A 19,525-nucleotide genomic window follows, 5' to 3' on the forward strand; every position below is an offset into this window, starting at 1 on the left:
TGAGGGCTTCTGGTTGGTAGGAATCGACACACCAACTCCTTTGTACTGATACTTCTTCAAAGAAGCTATCCTGACATTCTCTTTGATTTCATGTTCACGCTTCTTTTCTTTTAACTCTTCCTCTTCACCCATCTTGAACCACTTGCTCTTTCACACTTAACCAGAATGAATCTTGTATTTATGACATATTCTTACCACCTAATGATACTGTATAGCAGACGCATGATGCTTCTCATGTGAAACTTGTATCTTGCATTTGTATAACGTCTCTATGTCATTCTCCGAGCAATTAATCAACCACATTAGGTCCATAACATCAATCACGTTCCAAACTCCATCTCTATTAAGTACAATCTAAGCCTCTCCTCGATTCTCATCATAGTACCACCATCTAAAGTAAACGTGATAGTCTTGTTCCATTGGGTACATCGGAATGATCTTCAATGTTTGTGGCTGCTTATATCTCCACGATTTCACATAATCATCCGTCTCAGGATCCTTTTTCACATGAGACATGTGAAGAAATGGTGTCTGTGGAGTCCAACTTCGGAATCTGCTCTTTGCTTGCTTTTTTATAAAATCCCAAATTTCTTTTACCGGCCCCTACTTCGGGCAATACAAAAGTTCTTTCTCCACCATGCCCATTACATCAATCCAAGGTAATGATTTCAGCTCACAAAGACTTTCAAAATACTGAACTCCATAAGTTCTTCTAACTGCAATTTTCCTTATCTTTGAAAGATAAGAAATGCTCACCGCCTTACCAAGCTTAACTTCTTTCTCCTTTTTATAATACTTGACCGGTTTCAAGTATATACGTTTAGGCTCTATTTTTCTCCTTACAAACCATTCCTCCTACTCTTGACTATTTACTTCTTCCTCTGTAGACTTGTCTTTGTTAGCAGGAATAGGATTCCCTTGGCTATCAAGTTCTTGACTCAACATTTCATTTTCCTCGTTAAAATCTTCATCAAACTCAAGAAATACTTGATCAGCATTCACATATGTCAATGGTTCTTTGTCAAGTTCCTCTTCCAAAATAGGTTCATTCACCAAAACATCACTTTCAACTGAGCCCAAATCTTTCTCAAAATCAAAAACGAACTCTTCTTCTGTCACATCCAACATTCTTGCAAGATATGCTCTTGTTATCTCTATTTCACCTTCTTCCAATTCTTCACCAATAGACGAGAATCTTACTGGAGGTTTAAAAGCAATAGGCTCAATATCTAACACCTCAAGCTCATCAACATTGCCACCAGCCTGAGTTCTTTCTTGAACAGGTTCGTTTGTAGCAAGTGGTTCTTTAACATATTCAATAACAGCACTTGAACTAGAACCAACTAACACACCAAGTCCTCCACCCGCACTCGGATCATCATTGTCATCATCATCAAAATCATCACGAGCCGGAGAGTCACCATAATCTAACTGTTCTTCATCATCATCTTGTTCTTCATCAACAGGCTCAACACTTGGTTTAGCAACATCTGGAACAACTTCAGGTTTAACAACCTGTTCACCCACATTCACAGGTACAACTACCGGTTCTACCACTGGTTCAACAACTACTTGTTCCACTATTTCAGATTCAATCACTACAGACGATGAACCACCAACTTCTAGAATCTCAACTTGAATAATTGGTTCATCCACCTTTCCCTTCCCCTTAGCATCAATTCGGTCTTGATCATACTGCATTTTAAACTCAATCTCTTCAGCAAGGGCTTCACCACCATAAGCTTTGTTAAAAAGTTTGTCATCAGACTTTTCCACCTCTCCCCTAAAATTAATTCCAAATTTTTCTTCCAAAACTGCAAAATAGATGTAATAGATCTGCTTGCTGTTTACGCCTTAAATAACCATCTTCTTTTATTCTCCCCTGATCTGTATTTTCTTTACGTAATCTCTCATTCTCTACAACCAGACTATCAATCTTGATTGACGTGAGGTCGAAGACTCACTCAAAAATAAACTAAATACTACTAAATAGATAGCGGTAAGTGGGTATCGAACACGAGGAGTTTGTGGAAAATGTGTTAATAAGTAGCTTAACAATTAAACTAACATAAATGTAAATGACACAAAGTAATTTCCAAGTTGGTTTTGATTTGATTTTGTGAACTAAAATAAACTAAACGAAAGTTGTAAACGATTGATTAAAAAAGTATTCCTCTTGGAGTTCGGGTTATTACGCAACACTCTTGTTAAAGTTCAATGGATAAATCACAATATCTTGATTTTGTGTAAATGTAATTGTTTGTGATTAATCAAGAACTAAGTACTCGGGTTCCTAGAACGCGAGGTTATTATTTGGTAATCAATCAATATGTTTAACCCTAATTCATTCCACTAAATCTCAATTGTCAACGACACCAAGAACGCATAGATTGACATTAGGTTTAAACGATATGGACAATTTACAAACAATCACATAAACATCATGATTATACTAACATAAACAATTAGACAACCAATCCAAGTTCAAGAACAATTAACGTAAAGTGCATTGTAAATACCCTTACATCCAAGAGAAATACCAAAGAAATTAGCCACACATGGTTTGGTTGGTCATCATTGCTTCAATTGTCTTGTTCATAAGAATCAAACACACAAACTATTGATTGTAATCACCAAAAACAATGTCTTGGACTCCAGAAATCGCCCTAGAGTCGTCCCAATTGAAAGATATCTCAAAAGACAACCAAAAACGGCCTAAAAAGTGGCCCAAACTCAGAAGTTACGAGTCGGACCGTGGTCCACGTTCCATACCGTGGGCCACGGTGCATAGAATGACCACGGTATGGTGAAAACTGTCATTTTGGAGCTGGGTTGACCATGGTCCATGGTGTTGACCGTGGGCCACGGTGGAGCTTTTGCTCATTTTCTTGTTTTCTTCGTATCTTTCTCGTTTCAACTCCGTTTTCTTCGCCGTTTTCGCCCACGTTCTCGTAATTTCATCCTCTACCTCCTCCTTCCTGCAAACATACGAGTAACCCTAGTAAATTAATTCCATGAAATTATGTTGGTTAAGCCAATGCATTTATATCTTTTAACTCGCTTAACTGCTTCCCTACGAGTCACTCATCACATTCCCACACTTAACCGTTGCTTGCCCCCAAGAAACACTTAAAAAACCACAATTGCTTTCAAAATACAACCACCAAACATACCAACACACCCGGTTCAATCAAGGTCCCAAATTATACCCTATTCCCTCATTATTAGAAGTTTGCAATGGTATTACTTAATATTATATTTAAAACATAGAATTCTGGTCAACCTTAACATGCTTTCTGTTGTTACCCACACATAACACACCATCACTCATTGACCCTCTTATCGGTGATCGTTCCATATATTCCAATAATACTCAATTCTCCTTGCACACGCTTGTACTACCGTCAAATCTCAACCTATATAAATGCTTTGACACAAATGCAAATCAAGAGGACTTAAAACAGGTTATAATGGGGCAAGGTGTAAGGGTATAGAAGGGAATATTGAAAGTAGCTCAGGCGATCCGATCCGGCTTATTACATATGAACTAACTATATACATTACTAACTTGCATCTCAACACTCACTACACCATACTTCGAACATTGACTCTCAAATTTTTCTCTTTTTTTGCTTTTTTTTTTTCTCTTTTTTTCTTTTTTTTTCTCTTTTTCTCCTTTTTTCTTTTTTTTCTTTATCTTTTTCGAATAAGCATAATACTTAATACTTCCTATTGATTAGTACTATAACAATTACAAATACAAAGAAATACCTACTAAGCCGGATCGTCTCGAAAAATAACATCGGGGTTGATCGAATCAAAAAGAATAGGTCCAATACTGTTTTCTACGGGAACCAACCCCCCGCCCCTCTCATTGCCCACGCTCATATGTGTAATGTATGAGGCCCAACACCCAAAACCCACACTCACGCTCATCCAGACGAGGCTTAAACTTAATTGCCTCTATCACTTTTGCACTTATGCCAAGCTAAAATTTCAAAATGCATTGATAGTACAAGTTCTAACGGAGAATAACCAATCCATCACCGCTCTTCAATTTCCCAATACTCAAGTGAATATGGATATGTTATGCGGGTTATTATACCGAAAGCATGCTAACCTTGACTAAAATACTACCCAACCTCATTTTTAAAACAACTAAGCAAACTTGAATTTAAGGGAATTATGACCATGAAAAGGAACCAAAACTTTACCCCGCCATCTTACCACTTTTCGGTTTTCTTCAATTTTTTTTCAAAATTTTTGAAAACGAAAAATTCCCCCATCCCCACACTTGGGATACGTTGTCCCCAATTTATGGGTTTGAGAAAATAAAACAAAGACATTACTAATTAAAACTCCACTTCCATTAATGAAAAACCTGTGTTGTCCCCAACATAGTGTCGAAGAGAAATCCTTAAGAATTTCCCCACACTTGGTTTTTGCTAAGATGGTAACTTAAAATACCACTAATAACAAATAAACTAGAAATTATAAAGCAAAATAAAAATATACAAAATGTACAATTACCACCTTTTTGAAACTTTTATGGCATTCAAGGTGCGTGATTGCCCCACTCCCGTTTAGTCTTCTCATTATAAGCACACTCTTTTTCAAGCAACTGTTGCCAGTCTTCCCGCAAACCAGGGTCGGGCCCGAACATCCTCATCCTCTACCATGGATCATTTAGGTTAGGTGGATGTCTCACTTTTTTCTTCCTTGGTCGGCCACCGTTTTCTGCCACCTTCTCACTCTGTTGATGCTCAATTTCTTTCTTCTCATCTGACCTGTCAATCACAAAACACTCCATTTTCGTGTGATCCTTGCTTAAGGATACACACTTGCTAGAAAAATCTGCCTTCAGGCTTTCCTTGTCAACAAGAGGGTCAGTAGTATTTTTGATGTGTTGTAAAACACACGTATTTTCCGCACGTTTTATCTACGTATTATATTATATTTTATATGTTTTAACTTGTTTTAGATAGGTTTTACATAATCTTATTCATATTGTAGGTTATGGGTGAAAGATTGAAGAAAACCAGACTTTTAGAGCAGTTTACGAGCTTTTTACGCATACGTTTTCAAGTAAAACTCAAAGCCCGGCCCGTCTACAACATGAAAAAGCCCAAGCCTCATATTATAACATAATATAAAAAAGAAAAAAAAACCCTAGGAGCAGCTGGAAGTCCGATTGGACCAGGAGCAAGGAAGAAAAGAAAGAAAAAAGTTTGGTGGAGCTAGGGTTTGATCGTGTAGCGGCTAGGGAAGGAAGAAGACACAAGAACCAAGTCTCGGGAAGGTTTTTCATCAGTTGTAGCAGCCAAGAACAGCCCGGAATTCATTCATATCCTTACATCTTTTTATTATTCATATACCTTGAATTACTTGTTCAATTACTTAGTAGTTTTGCAATTACTTGGGATATTGACTTGTTATTGATTAGTATTGATAATTGAATGCTTGAATTGATGTTTGAGATGAATTTATTGATGTGTTTATTAATTGTTCATGGCTGTCCAAAGATGATTATTGGCTAATCTTGTTAGTTCTACCAAGGAATGATGATTATTGTTAGTGTTTGATAGGTTTTATGGATTGTTTGATTATAGACTTGAATTGCTATTGTAAAGTTTGATTTAGACATGAAATAGGTTGTGTTTAGTGGCTGGAAATTTTTGTGATTCATTGCATATACCCCGTATGTTGATTGATTAGTTTTGTATCGATTGATCGGTGCATTGTTTGATTCTAGACTTTGTGTTTAGGGTTTGTTTGCGGTAGGAACAACCGTAGGGTTTTGTTGCGGGATTAATTGGATTAAGTACAGCGGTTAGACACCTTCCTTGAGACCGAGAGGTGAAAGGAAGTTAGGGTTATCTCATTTCCTTTGCATGCTAGAATAAGGATTGCGCGAGAGCGAGTTCGTTTCTTGTCAGGTTTAGGTGTTTTGAGCGACTAGTTGATCTATTTTGGTTTAAGTTGAATTGTTCCTATATCCTTGGTTGTGTAGTATTCATTACCATTAGGGTCGAGTGTTGGTGAGACTGGGAGGTGATCCTTCATTAGAACAAATTAGCAATTGTTTCCCGGTTTGGTCGTTTTAGCCGATTTTGAGTGTTTAGGGTTTGTTGTGTGAGACCGAGAGGTAATCCAGTGAGCCCGAGCGATCCTTAGTCATGTCATCTTTAGGGACCGGTGTCTAGATATCATTCAATCCATTAGCTTGTTAGGCCTACAATTTGATTCAGACCTAGGTAGACGTTTTTCTCCATCCTAAGTTAACATAGTTGGTTTTCCGTTAAGTTTTCTATTTTTGGTACGTTTTGTTAGTTAGTCCAGTTAGTCTAGTTAAGTAAGTAAAAATCAAAAATCAATTAAATATTATCTAAGGTAGGTCTTGTCTAGGGATAGTGATCTTTAGCGTTCTGACGTGTCCACGTGTTCGATACTCGGACTTCCTAGGTCTATACTACTTGCGATCGGTACACTTGCCGGTTGTGTGTGGTTTTAGGATTTTCGTTTTAATATTAAAGCTTAGTTGTGAGGGTCATATTTATAGAGTTTTTAGACACACATTAATTTTCAAATAATAATAACCATTTATCACGATTCCCACATTTAATTCCCAGTGTCCCCCTAGCACAATCAATTACTGCAAGTGAAGTGGCGAGGAAGGGTCTACCCAATATGACTTTGGGTTGCATATTACTTATATTTTTAGCAAAATCAAGTACTAAAAAGTCAACTGGGTAACAGAAATCCTCCACATGTACCATCACATTATATATCATGCCTCGGGAAAGTGTATGGGTTTGATCCGCTAAAACCATGACAGTGTTTACTTTTTGTAGCGGACCAAACTCATACTGATCATATAAACTACCGGGCATGATACTAACATAAGCTCCAAGATTTAGTAGTGCCCGATCAGTTTTAAATTCTCTAATTTGGATTGATAAAAGGGGCACTCCTGGGTCTTGAAGTTTACCCGGGATAATATTATTATCAACCCCCTCATCCTTTGTTTTGGTTAATTTGTCATTTAAACATTTATCACAAGAACAATTTTCACAAAAATATTTTTCATTCGGTTGTAATTCAGAGTTATTTTGGAAAATTGTTTCATAATTACCCACATTTTCAATCTCATCAATAATATCTTCCACCACCCCCTCAACAAACTGTGGTGTTGGATCAACTTGAACACTAGAAATTCCAAAATTAGGTAAAAGACTTACCGCATTGATATGCAGGTTGTTCCCCTTTTTTAAGCTCGAGCTGTTCTTCTTCAAATTCTCAACATCGGTTGCAAGTTGACCCATTTGAATGGTCAACGATTGAATGGCTTTGTCACGGACTTCATCCTTTTGCATGCGCACTTCATCAAGTTGATTTCTCCTTTGCGTGTCTTGTTGCATCATCCTAAGCATATCCATGACTTCATTCCCACTTGAAGAACTTTGACCTGAAGACCCACTTTGACCACTTCTCATTTGTTGAAATTGACTTTGAAAGCCTTGATTGTTGTATTGTTGGCGTGGAACATAATATCCTTGATTCCCTTGGAAATTCGGATTGGATTGAGTAGCCGGATTCCCATAACGAAAATTGGGATGATTTTTCAACCCGGGGTGGTAAGTGTTTGAATTCATGTTATAATTTTAACCACCTCCCCCTTGACCTTGAAATGCATTCTCCTCCTCCACTTGTACTTGTCCCACTTTGCACACATCCAATGCATGACCCAATTCATTACAATTCGTACAAACATCAATTCTTTGATTAGTAGTTTGTACTCCTACATCTTCTACAGCATGGACTTGCGGTCTTCCAATTCCCGGCCTTACTCTCCTTGCGGTTTGAGCCTTTCTCTTTGATGTGACCGACATTTTCTCCAAGAATGCCCAATCATCATGTTCAAAAATTGGTACCGAATGTACCGTTTGTGATTGACATTAAATCCCGCTCATCTTCCGTATTCAACCTCTCATGAAAAGCATTCAACAATTCCCAAAGAGCAATACCATGATGAGGACAATTCTTAAGTCTCATATTAAACCACTCAAATGCTTCATGAAATATCTCACCCGATTGTTGTTGGAAGCTTCTCAAACTTCGTCTTGCATTATTAGTCTTTTGGACTGTGTAAAACTCTTCCAAAAATCTTTGTTGCATCTCGGCCCAAGTATAAATTGATGCGGAAGGCAATGTGTAGAACCATCTCTTCGCCTTATCTTCTGACGAAAATTGAAATAAGACCAATTTAACCTCATCCGGTGAGAAACCTTGACCCCTGATCGTGTTGCAAATCGAATCATATGCCTCCAAATGAAAATAAGGTTCTTCCATTGCAAAACACTTATACTTTGGTAAACTTTGGAGCACATTGGTTCTAACCTCAAACGTTTTTCCGTTTTGATTTTGAGGAATAACCACCTGAGATGGGTTATTGGTGATGACCGGTCGAAAATGAGCTTCAATTCCCCTAACCATCTCTCTTGCATGCCTTCTTGGTATCCCCAATGTCACTCTTGGTTGACCCATTTGCCTATACATGGGCCTTTGTTACACATGTTGTTGAAATTGCGGTTGGGGACTTGGTTGTTGATATTGGGGTTGTTGAGGAATTTGCTGCAACGGTTGGGGTTGTTGAAATTGTTCTTTATTAAACCCACCCCATTGTTGCAAATTCTGTTGCGGTTGTTGTTCGGGTACATACCCAAATTTCCTTTGAATCTTCAATTGATTCCCATAAACTCCACTCGAATATCCTTTTTCATACTCTTCGTACCCTTCATTATTATCACCATAACGTGGCCCACCAAACTAATGCGGGCCCGACCTAAGACCCGGTGAGACATGAATTATGGGTGGGTCTTGTGGTAATGTATATGGCTGATTATAAAGTGGATTTTGTTGAGATTGGAAAGATGGTTGTTGTGGTGAATTTGATGATTGTCCTTGAATAGGCATAAAGTTGGTTAAGGGTGGAAGGTTAGGTGGTTGTTAAAAGCTAAACACGGTTGAGGTGGTTACACTTGTGGAATTTGAAGTGACAATGGGTTCAGTGGATGATGGATATTCTGGATTTATGGGTGACGGCATCAGTGGTAAAGATTGACCCGACGCCATGGTTGTTGTATCAGTTGTTCGACTTTGCCTGCTCGGAGACCCAACAATCTTATTCTCTTGTTGAAGAACTCGATTCTGACGGAAGGTTCGTTCGATTTCCGGATCAAAAGCTAATGGAGATGAAGACCGAGAGCTTCGCGTATGCATATACCAGAAAGTACCTGCACACTAACACAACCCGCGTAAAAATGACAATAAACAATTAAGCAAAAACTACAAAAGTAACACACGTTGCGCACTACTAAATAGATAACGGTAAGTGGGTATCGAACACGAGGAGTTTGTAGAAAATGTGTTAATAAGTAGCTAAACAATTAAACTAATATAAATGTAAATGACTCAAAGTAATTTCCAAGTTGGTTTTGATTTGATTTTGTGAACTAAAATAAACTAAACGAAAGTTGTAAACGATTGATTAAACAAGTATTCCTCTTGGAGTTCGGGTTATTACGCAACATTCTTGTTAAAGTTCAATGGATAAATCACAATATCTTGATTTTGTGTAAATGTAATTGTTTGTGATTAATCAAGAACTAAGTACTCGGGTTCCTAGAACGCGAGGTTATTACTTGGTAATCAATCAATATGTTTCCACTAAATCTCAATTGTTAACGACATCAAGAACGCATAGATTGACATTAGGTTTAAACGATATGGACAATTTACAAACAATCACATAAACATATGATTATACTAACATAAACAATTAGACAATCAATCCAAGTTCAAGAATAATTAACATAAAGTGCATTGTAAATACCCTTACATCCAAGAGAAATACCAAAGAAATTAGCCACACATGGTTTGGTTGATCATCATTGCTTCAATTGTCTTGTTCATAAGAATCAAACACACAAACTAATGATTGTAATCACCAAAAACAATGTCTTGGACTCCAGAAATCGCCCTAGAGTCGTCCCAATTGAAAGATATATCAAAAGACAAACAAAAACAGCCTAAAAGGTGGCCCAAACTCGGAAGTTACGAGTCGGACCGTGGTCCACGGTCCAGACCGTGGGCCACGGTGCCTAGAATGACCACGGTACGGTGAAAACTGTCATTTTGGAGCTGGGTTGACCGTGGTCCACGTTGGAGCTTTTGCTCATTTTCTTGTTTTCTTCGTATCTTTCTCGTTTCAACTCCGTTTTCTTCGCCATTTTCGCCCACGTTCTCGTAATTTCATCCTCTACCTCCTCCTAATTGCAAACATATGAGTAACCCTAGTAAACTAATTCCATGAAATTATGTTGGTTAAGCCAATGCATTTATATCTTTTAACTCGCTTAACGGCTTCTCTACGAGTCACTCGTCATTGATCCCTTGTTATGTAACAATATTCTTCAACAAAGCTTGTTCTATGAAAGTGGGAAAATCACCAAAGCAGCTTGTGTCTAACGATGGTAAACTGAAATCAGTAGCCTTTTCAATTCTTTTTGGTGAAACATGTGGCTCTTGTTCTTGTGGAGATGGTTCTACAACAGGTGTCATCAATACATTGTCATCTCTTCCAAGATCGACAGCTGGTTCCTCAACCATAAACTCTTGATTCATTAGAGTAACAACAATCTCAGGTTGTTCAACATCTGTCTCATCTATAAGTTTCAACTTTAGAGATGTAGCCCTCTTCGACTTCTTATTGATACGCACAACCTTCTGTTTAACAGGTTTCTCAACCACCACCTTAGGAACATATGATTCATCCTGTTCATCTGTTGTTTTTCTCTTCTTTGAACTCCCATCCTTTTTCTCAAAATGGGCATGCGGGTTTGCTAAAGCCATGCGTCTACCCTCTGAATCAGAATCTATCTCTTCAAGATCTTTCTCAGATGTAGCTGAATAAACCTCTTCCTGAGTAATTGGAGTTACAACTTCCTTCTTGACAACCTTTCTCTTCTTCTTCTTAGGTGTAACTGGTTTGTCATCTGATTCAGACTCGATTTTAATAAACCTTTTACCTATCGGCTTATAATCAATCATCAGTTTTTTCTCTGTTTCCCGATCTAAATCACTCCCATCGTTCCTCCACTTACTCTCTGTTGGTGCAACATAATCTGGATTGTTTAAATGCCCAAATAAACCCCTGAACTTTGGTATATCCTCCTCTCTGACATTCTTGTACGAAGCTAACTTGGCCAAGTTGTTGCTAGTCATATGATCAAGAAATATCTTCGAACCTTCTTTCTTGACCTGGGGAAATACTTCCTCAACCAACTTCTGAACGAACCGAGGATACTACCACCATTGTTCGTCCCCAAAGTTCATCTTCATGTTGTCCAAAATCATACGGGAGAAATTGTACTTCAGATTCAAACATAAAGCTGCCATCGTGCTCATCTGATAATCTAGAATATCATCGTAACCGTCTTTGCGATGACCTAGGCAATGTACCACCACATGTACAAGATACTTGAACGGTTGAGATAATGCAGTCTTCTTCAAAGCTAATCTGTTTAATGAATCTCGGTATCCCATACGAAGCATACACCCCTTGACTTGTTGTTCATCAAGGTCAACCGGATCCGTCGGTTCGTCTCCAAAATCTAATACCCTCCTGATCAACGCTTCATCAACTATGATCTTCTACCCTTGCACAGTGGTATGAATATCCTTCCCACTCACTTTAGCATTCTTCCAAAACTCTGACACAATACTTTCATATGGATCAGCAACATGAGTCATAGCTTTTAAATTCTGGATCGCTTTAGAAATGGCATAATAACAGCAAATTTCTTGGCTTCGGGATCATCTTCATTCAAGTACGCACAAATGTTATGCTTACTATCTGTAATCTTCACCTTTTTCCACATCTGAAACAAGACAGATAAACATGTTAGAATCAGTTTCAACTTTTATCAATGGATATGTGTTTTTCATCAACATCAGCGGATATGTCCTAAATGTATATGTCCTCGACGCATATGTCAAATCAGCACATAAGTTCTCATCAATGGATAAGTAATCCGCGTATATGTTGAACCAACGCATAAGTATAACCAACGGATATGTCATGTGTCAGCGTATGTGTCAAATATCACGTATAAGATATATGTGCGTATATGTTTGTTTGACTTTGGTTAACGGATAACATATACTCTGCATATGTATTGACATATGCGGCGTATATGTTATAATTTGACCAAAATCAGTCAAGCAAAATTCTAAATCCCAGATGATTAAAACCAACTAATTCATGTTCGTTATACTCCGATTAGATCAAATCAACTATTAATTTACAGATTTATAACGTTTTGATTTGTCAATTGAACATTTACGTAAACGGATATGGATGGTTTTCAGATCTGACCAGATTAACACTTTTTAGATTAATTAAGGGTGTGTTTGGGATTGCGTATTTAGTCTAAAAGGACTTTTGGTTAAATGGACCTTTATAAGTTATGACTTTTGAAAAGGAGTTTTAAAAAAAAGTGTTTGGATTTGTTTGTGTGGGTACATATGCAATTTTTACCCAAAAGTCACCAAAAGTCACAAATTCATGACTTCTCAAAATAAGTTTTTTTACACTAAATGAAAAGTTAAAACCTAAAGTCCTTTTCACTTATCCAAACACCTTTTTCAATTTCCTCCTTTTTGCAAAAGTTAAATAGTTAAAAGGAGGGGAAAATAAGTAATCCCAAACAGCCCCTTACAGTTATCAATGAACTCGTTTATTCATAATCAAACTCATATTATGATCTATCATGCTCAGAACTGTGTATTTTGTTCAAAAGATGCATATACGTTCCAAAAGCATTGTTCATCAATATATATGACAACCAGTTCCAATTACCCACCTTAAATCTCTGGATTGGTGTGTGAATCACCAATACAAAGCAAACAAGTACAAAATGATAGCTAGAAATCGTGAATATCAAACACAAGGTTGAGAGAATTCAACAGTCCAGGCGCATAAGTAATGAACTTATGCGCCGGATAAGTTCAAATATAAAGCACTTCAGGTGCGGCGCATAAGTCAGAAACTTATGTGGTGCATAACTTATGTGCCTCATAAGTTCTAAATCTTATGCGTTGCATAAGCATATTCTGATGATTTTTGACATTTAAAGTAATTCACACCAATGTGATGTCCCAAGTACAACTTAATGTCCTTGTACATCAACGTAATAACTTAAATAATCCCTTTTTGGAAAATGCACTATATATTAAATCCAAATTAATGACCTTGAATATATAGTTCAACGTTTTGTCTTCTTTTAATTTGATTTGAGAAACATAACATGATTTATTGTTCATTGAAAACCCTAGAGATAGTTTACCCGCACATCAAGAATCGAAAACTAAATCAGAAACAAAATCTTTTTGATTTTTCAAATAAGGATAAAAACAAGTAAAACTAATGAATTTCAAACTATTTAACAAACTAAGAATCACATATTTTTGTGAGTTTGAGCAGAGAATCATATTGACTAAAATGCTCTTCCATCACATTTTTATTTTCAGCTGTTGGGTTTTAACAAGATTATCAAAGTGATAAAACCTTACTTTTACCAAAAATGCAGCGGATATAAGTTTTAAATCTTGTTAATTTAGTATTTACAAAACCGATTTTACACGTGCAAAACCCAAGCCCGGATCCATATACGAAATACATACTATCAAACACATGCATGTCACTATAAGTTCATGCATGTAAATACTACCTTTCAAGAGAATCAAATCCGGGTGAAGGAGAGGATGGTAGGAAGGCAAGAACTTCAAAGATTAGTCCCTCAAGCTTGCATACCCCAAACAAACGACAATACACCTTTAGCTAGGATTTTTCACACTTGAAATCACCTCCTTCCTTTGGCCGAAATCCCCTAGAGAGGAAGAGAGGAGAGTGTTTTTGTTACTTGTGTTATTGCCTTATGAGAGAAAGAGAGAGAGTTGGGTTATCTCCAAGGCACCGCCCAAAGTAACCACTAATAAGAGTTGCATGTACCCACTAACAAGAAAATAATAATAAAAGACAAGGGTGAGAGAGGGGGGGGGGGGGAGGGGGGCTCTTCTTTCCTTTCTTATTATTATTATTTGCAAGGTTTCCATAAATACCTTGTATTGTGTTATATAACTTCCATAGTGTTACCTAACTTATATTGTGTTATAAACAATGCTTTGTGTTATACACACATATATTATGTCATACACAGTTATATTGTGTTATACACAATGCTATGTTATACACACATATATATTATGTCATACACAACAATAACACATTATAGGTAACATGCTTAACATATTGTTACTTAACCATCTTAAATAACACTATGAAATGCTCTCTCTCAAAGTACAAATCATCCATATGATTTTTTCTTTTCACAAGTATATGTTATTTAGAAACCATAACATAAGTGTCAATATTTATTTACTTATGATCATATCATATATAAACAAATATAATTGGTGTTTGTCTAGCTTGTTATTGGTTATGACCCGACTTGGATCATGACGTACTAGCCACATCAAATATAATATGTGTCTTGGGCAGACCGAGTCCAACAACCTCCCACTTGCACAAGATACATAGAAGATTGATGCAAGTAGCAAATACCGCCTAACTACGGTTTACTACCCGTAATACGCATGACGAATTGCCATTCAATAACATCATCCCATTCAATTCCCTTACTGGAAATGATTTAGATACATCTATCATTTATCCTTTTGCCTCAGATGTCATGTCAAATCCAGAGACACAGAGTGATCATTCTCTGTTGATTTAACTTTGTAGACCTTAGACATCTTACTCTCAACGAATAAGAGGGACAAATCCCCTTTTGACTACATATGTCTCTCACAATCATCTTGTACCATACTTGATCTTAGCCTTATGTACCCACATGTTTCGGAGCAGCAAAGAACTAAGTCAAAGTGTAATATTTGGTGAATATCAAGACCCAATATGTATCTCTGGTCGGGGATACTATGATATTCGCCTTTACTCAAATTTACTTATGATCAACCACAAAGATTCCATGTAGTAATATTTGAGAGCGGGTCAGTCCAATATTTATATCCCATAAATATCCATGAACCTTGGCAGCAACCTTTTGCTCTATATTCATACCTTATGAATATCCACCAATCCAAGTTCATAATAGGCTTACCTTCATACTTTTTCCCACAAATATGAGCGACTACAGACATTTAGAATAAGTAACTTATTCATGGATTTAAACATGCTAAAATGGAACATAACTTAAAATGTCATAATCATAAACCATAATCATATGAATGAGTTAAAATAACTATTGTTCCGATATCCAAATACAAAATTCGATCATATCCAATCACTAGAATATCGAAGTCCTAAGGCACAAGTGTGACCTTCATGCTTTGGCCTTTCAAGGAACTTCGTGAGTGGATCTGCAATGTTTTGATCGGTGTGAACTTTGCGAATACATATCTTTCCTTTCTCAACTTCATCCCTTATGTAGTAGAATCTCCGCTCAATGTGCCTCGTCTTTTGATGTGCACGAGTTTCCTTGATTTGAGCAATCGCACCCTCGTTGTCACAAAAGATTTCTAGAGGGTCCTGAATGGTACGGACCACCCCTAGATCGGTAATGAATTTCCTTATCCATTCAGCTTCTTGAGCTGCCAATGAGGCGGTGATGTATTCCGATTCCGTGATGGACAATGCTACCACGTCTTGTTTTGATCTCTTCCAAGAGACTGCCCACCATTCATAACGAAAACATATCCCGATTGTGATCGAGAATCATCTCTATCAGTTTGGAAACTTGCATCCGTGTAACCTTTTACAACGAGTTCCTCCCCACCCGAACCATATATTAGAAACATGTCCTTAGTCCTTCTAAGGTATTTCAATATACTTTTGACCGCCATCCAATGGTTACTTCTCAGATTTTGTTGGTTGGTGACGTGTGTGAATATATATATAAATTTGGATAAAAGTTCCACGCAAATCGGGTTTTAAAAATAGGTTTTCACCTACAACTAAACCACACACGAAAGGCAAGTGTACCTATCGTTTGTAATAAAGTGTTGGCAAGAACCGAGTGTCAATCCATGGATACGGTAATTTTCTAGTACTAAATCTTGTAAATGACTAACCGAACAAAGAAATCATAATTTGAGTTTTTAACTAACTAAACTAGCATACAATGAAAACAAAGCAAGAAAAAATACTAGAAACAATCAATCCAACAAGACTCCACACTTCAAATGAAGGTAATGGAGGTGTATTTATGCATTCTGGACATCGTGCACTGGCATGCACCGTCGTGCACCGATTTGGAAAGTCAACTCCTTGCTTTAATCTGACCAAAAAGTCAGATTTCTCTGTTTGGGTGCGGGCTTGCACGGTCGTGCACTGGCAAGTGCACTGGCAAGCATGGTCGTGCACGGTCATGCACTGGCAAGCATGGTCGTGCAAGTTTGGCAGAATGCTGTATTTTGTCCCCGAAATGCCCTCTTTCATGTTTTCTTTGTCGGGCGGGCGCCCGGACCTGCAAATTCACAAATAACTCTAATAAGTACCAAAAACAATGAACTTGCATGGAGTTCGGTATAAATATGTGGATAATTCAATGCAATAAGATGTACACTTTGTATTACATCGAACATCCCCACACTTGAACTTTGCTTGTCCTCAAGCAAATGAAACAAACTCTAAAATAGCAATAATAACCCGCAAGCAATAATCATTCAAATCTTTAATAGATCAAGCAAGCATTGTATATATGTCCAAACAAGCCTGATAAGAATTAAGACATAGTCTTGAGAACATCACAATTTGTCATAACATTCCCACCTTGCAAATCTCACAATGTTCACTCATACACTCGGCTATATTTAGTGATCATGCGTGTAATAGTGCATGTTGAGAACACTCGATGCCAAGACGATGACTAAGCAAGGCATAGGCTTGTTTAAGGGTTAAATCATACCGACACATACATGGCATAAAACACGAGTACTTGGGGTTGTAATTTGGCTTGGGTTAGGGTGGGAAAAGTGGCTAAACGGCTAGAAAATCCTGAACGAAGCTAGCTATAAAAAAAAAATCTAACTAACTAAACCAAATGGTTTAAACGAGCCGAGAGCTAACGAACCAAAAATTGCTCTTTGAAATCAAGTTTCACCTATATATGATGAACTAACTTCTTATTCTTCTCTTCATTTCCTGTAAGGATTTTTCTTTTTTTTTTCCTTTTTTTTTTCTTTTTTTTACCAACTAAATTTATACAAATAGGTATATTACAATTTCACTTTGGGAGATAGGATTCTGCTTCTAAAGTTCCCAAGTGATAAAATACATACAAAAATGAAATGCAAAATAAACTAACTAACTTAGCCGAACCGGATTTCTAACAAAAAATGGGTGGAAAATAAAGGCTATATGGCTAAGTGGTGATAAAAATAGGGTGAAATAGAAAAATCACAGGAAAAGGCTAAACATGGGCTACTAAGGGAATAATGTGGGTAAGGAAAATATAAGTGAAAAATGGCTAGACATGGGGTTTATCCTAAATTCCTCAATGGTTTATGCCATGTATATATATATGGTTTTGAAATGCAATCCCAAAAACAAGTTCTACCTTACAATAATCACCCGGCTCATTCAATTGCCCACAAAAGCATGAGAAAAAATAACTGATGAGGCCAACTCACGGAAACGGGCGGAATGGATAACTTTTGCAAGGTAAGAATGTGAATCTTGTTTGTCATGCTTAAAGGTATGCCTTTTTAAAGATTTTCGGCTTGAATGTTTTAAAGATTTGTGCATAGACAAAACAATTAAAGTTGAATTAAAATTGCTTAGTGGTTATTATTTGCTACAAAAATTAGGAGTTCTGCAAAAAATTTAAGTTTGGACAAACAAAGTTCACAAAATTTCCTCCCCACACTTAAATTGTACAACAAAAAACTATAAAAGTAAAATGCATAAGAGAGATAACAGAAAACTCCCCTGATTGTGTCCAGAAATCTGCCAAATGTGTGCCTCCAAAAATCCGACAACGTGTGAAAGCATCCAAAACCAAAGAAACCATAATATGCCACTGACATACTGACAAACACATTATAAACCCATCATATATAATAAAATCATCCAACAAACATAATCCCCAAACCAACACAATCCAAACCATCAAAATATAGTTTGCAACAAAACAAAATACTAAAAGAAACACACAAATGGGTTGCACCAACGAGGGAAAACGGTGCAACCCTACATACTACCATAGACGAACACACTTGAAAGTCCTAAACATGCTACATTTTGCAATAGTCGATAGCTAGACTCAACCCCTCAATTTAATTATCCTTGGGGCAGAAAATGTAATCCTTTTATAAACGGGTGGTTCTATGATATTGAAAATTATTATACGACCCGTTTAGATAAAAAGAGTTTTAGAAAAAATCAATAAACGGGTCATGCCACCAACACTTAAATTTACCCGGACCAAACCTGATACAATTTATGTAGTGTAGAAGGCGATCATCTCGGCATTTTGTTATACTTTTGATTTGTTCATATGACCATTGACATGCCTTGAACTTTGGTTGGTCCGGCTTTCTCCATGCCCTCTCCAATGGTGTTTTTGATTTGGGTGGCGATCCACCATCATGCTCATCCGTGGGCGGACATTCTTTGGTGCAAGGAAGTGAATCGGATGTCACCATAGTCATTGGTTTGTTGGTGAACACATTCACTTGTAACTTTTCTTCTTGGTGCGACTCTTTCATGACTTCCACGGTTGGTTTTCCAAATAATAAGGCTTCCAATTCATTAAGAACACCAACCGGATCGAACTCTTCTTTATTCACTTCCATGAGTGGTATACCTAACAACTCATCCCCAAACTCGTCTTCCCACGATGGAATAATATGAACCGGAGGTGGGACTTTTGTGGTACTTTGTGGGCTTGAGAATGGCACTTTGTGTATTATGGTCCCCGGTTCTTGAGTTTGCTCAAACACAACAATGGATAAGGGTTTTGGTGCTTTAATTTCATCCTCATCATCCCAATATATGTTGTGATTCGTGTAGCAAGGAAAACTCTCCCATCGATAGTTAGCACAAAGTTCATTGATCACAATACTTTGGGCCTCTATTCTACGGAGTTGTTCCTCAGATTCACGAGTATCGAGCATCGGTAGTGGTATCCCAACATCTTGTATCCTCTTATCGAGCATCGCGTCCCAACATTTCATTCTTTGTTCCCAATACTCTAGAAATCCCAGGCTAAGCTCGAGTTGGGAAGGTGGTGTGTTGGGACCCTCAAATGGTTGTGAATAAGGGTAAGGTTCTTCATTTAAATATGTGGGGCATCCACTTGAATAATAACAATCATGTATGTGATGGGGTTCTCCACATATTTCGCACCAAACCTCCATGTGATAATTCCCGTTATCATAATGGTAT

The 19,525-nt window shown here is 37.3% G+C and overlaps 1 pseudogene; it reads left to right on the forward strand.

Annotated features, from left to right (window-relative positions):
- Positions 1-8,020: 8,020 nt before the first annotated feature.
- Positions 8,021-8,121, forward strand: LOC143548437 (small nucleolar RNA R71; annotated as a pseudogene).
- The last annotated feature ends 11,404 nt before the right edge of the window (positions 8,122-19,525 follow it).

This window comes from Bidens hawaiensis, unplaced genomic scaffold (genome assembly GCF_021521415.1).
Source record: "Bidens hawaiensis isolate Kalapana, Puna unplaced genomic scaffold, B.hawaiensis_p1.1 tig00015123_1, whole genome shotgun sequence".
In the NCBI taxonomy this organism is placed as follows: Eukaryota; Viridiplantae; Streptophyta; class Magnoliopsida; order Asterales; family Asteraceae; genus Bidens; species Bidens hawaiensis.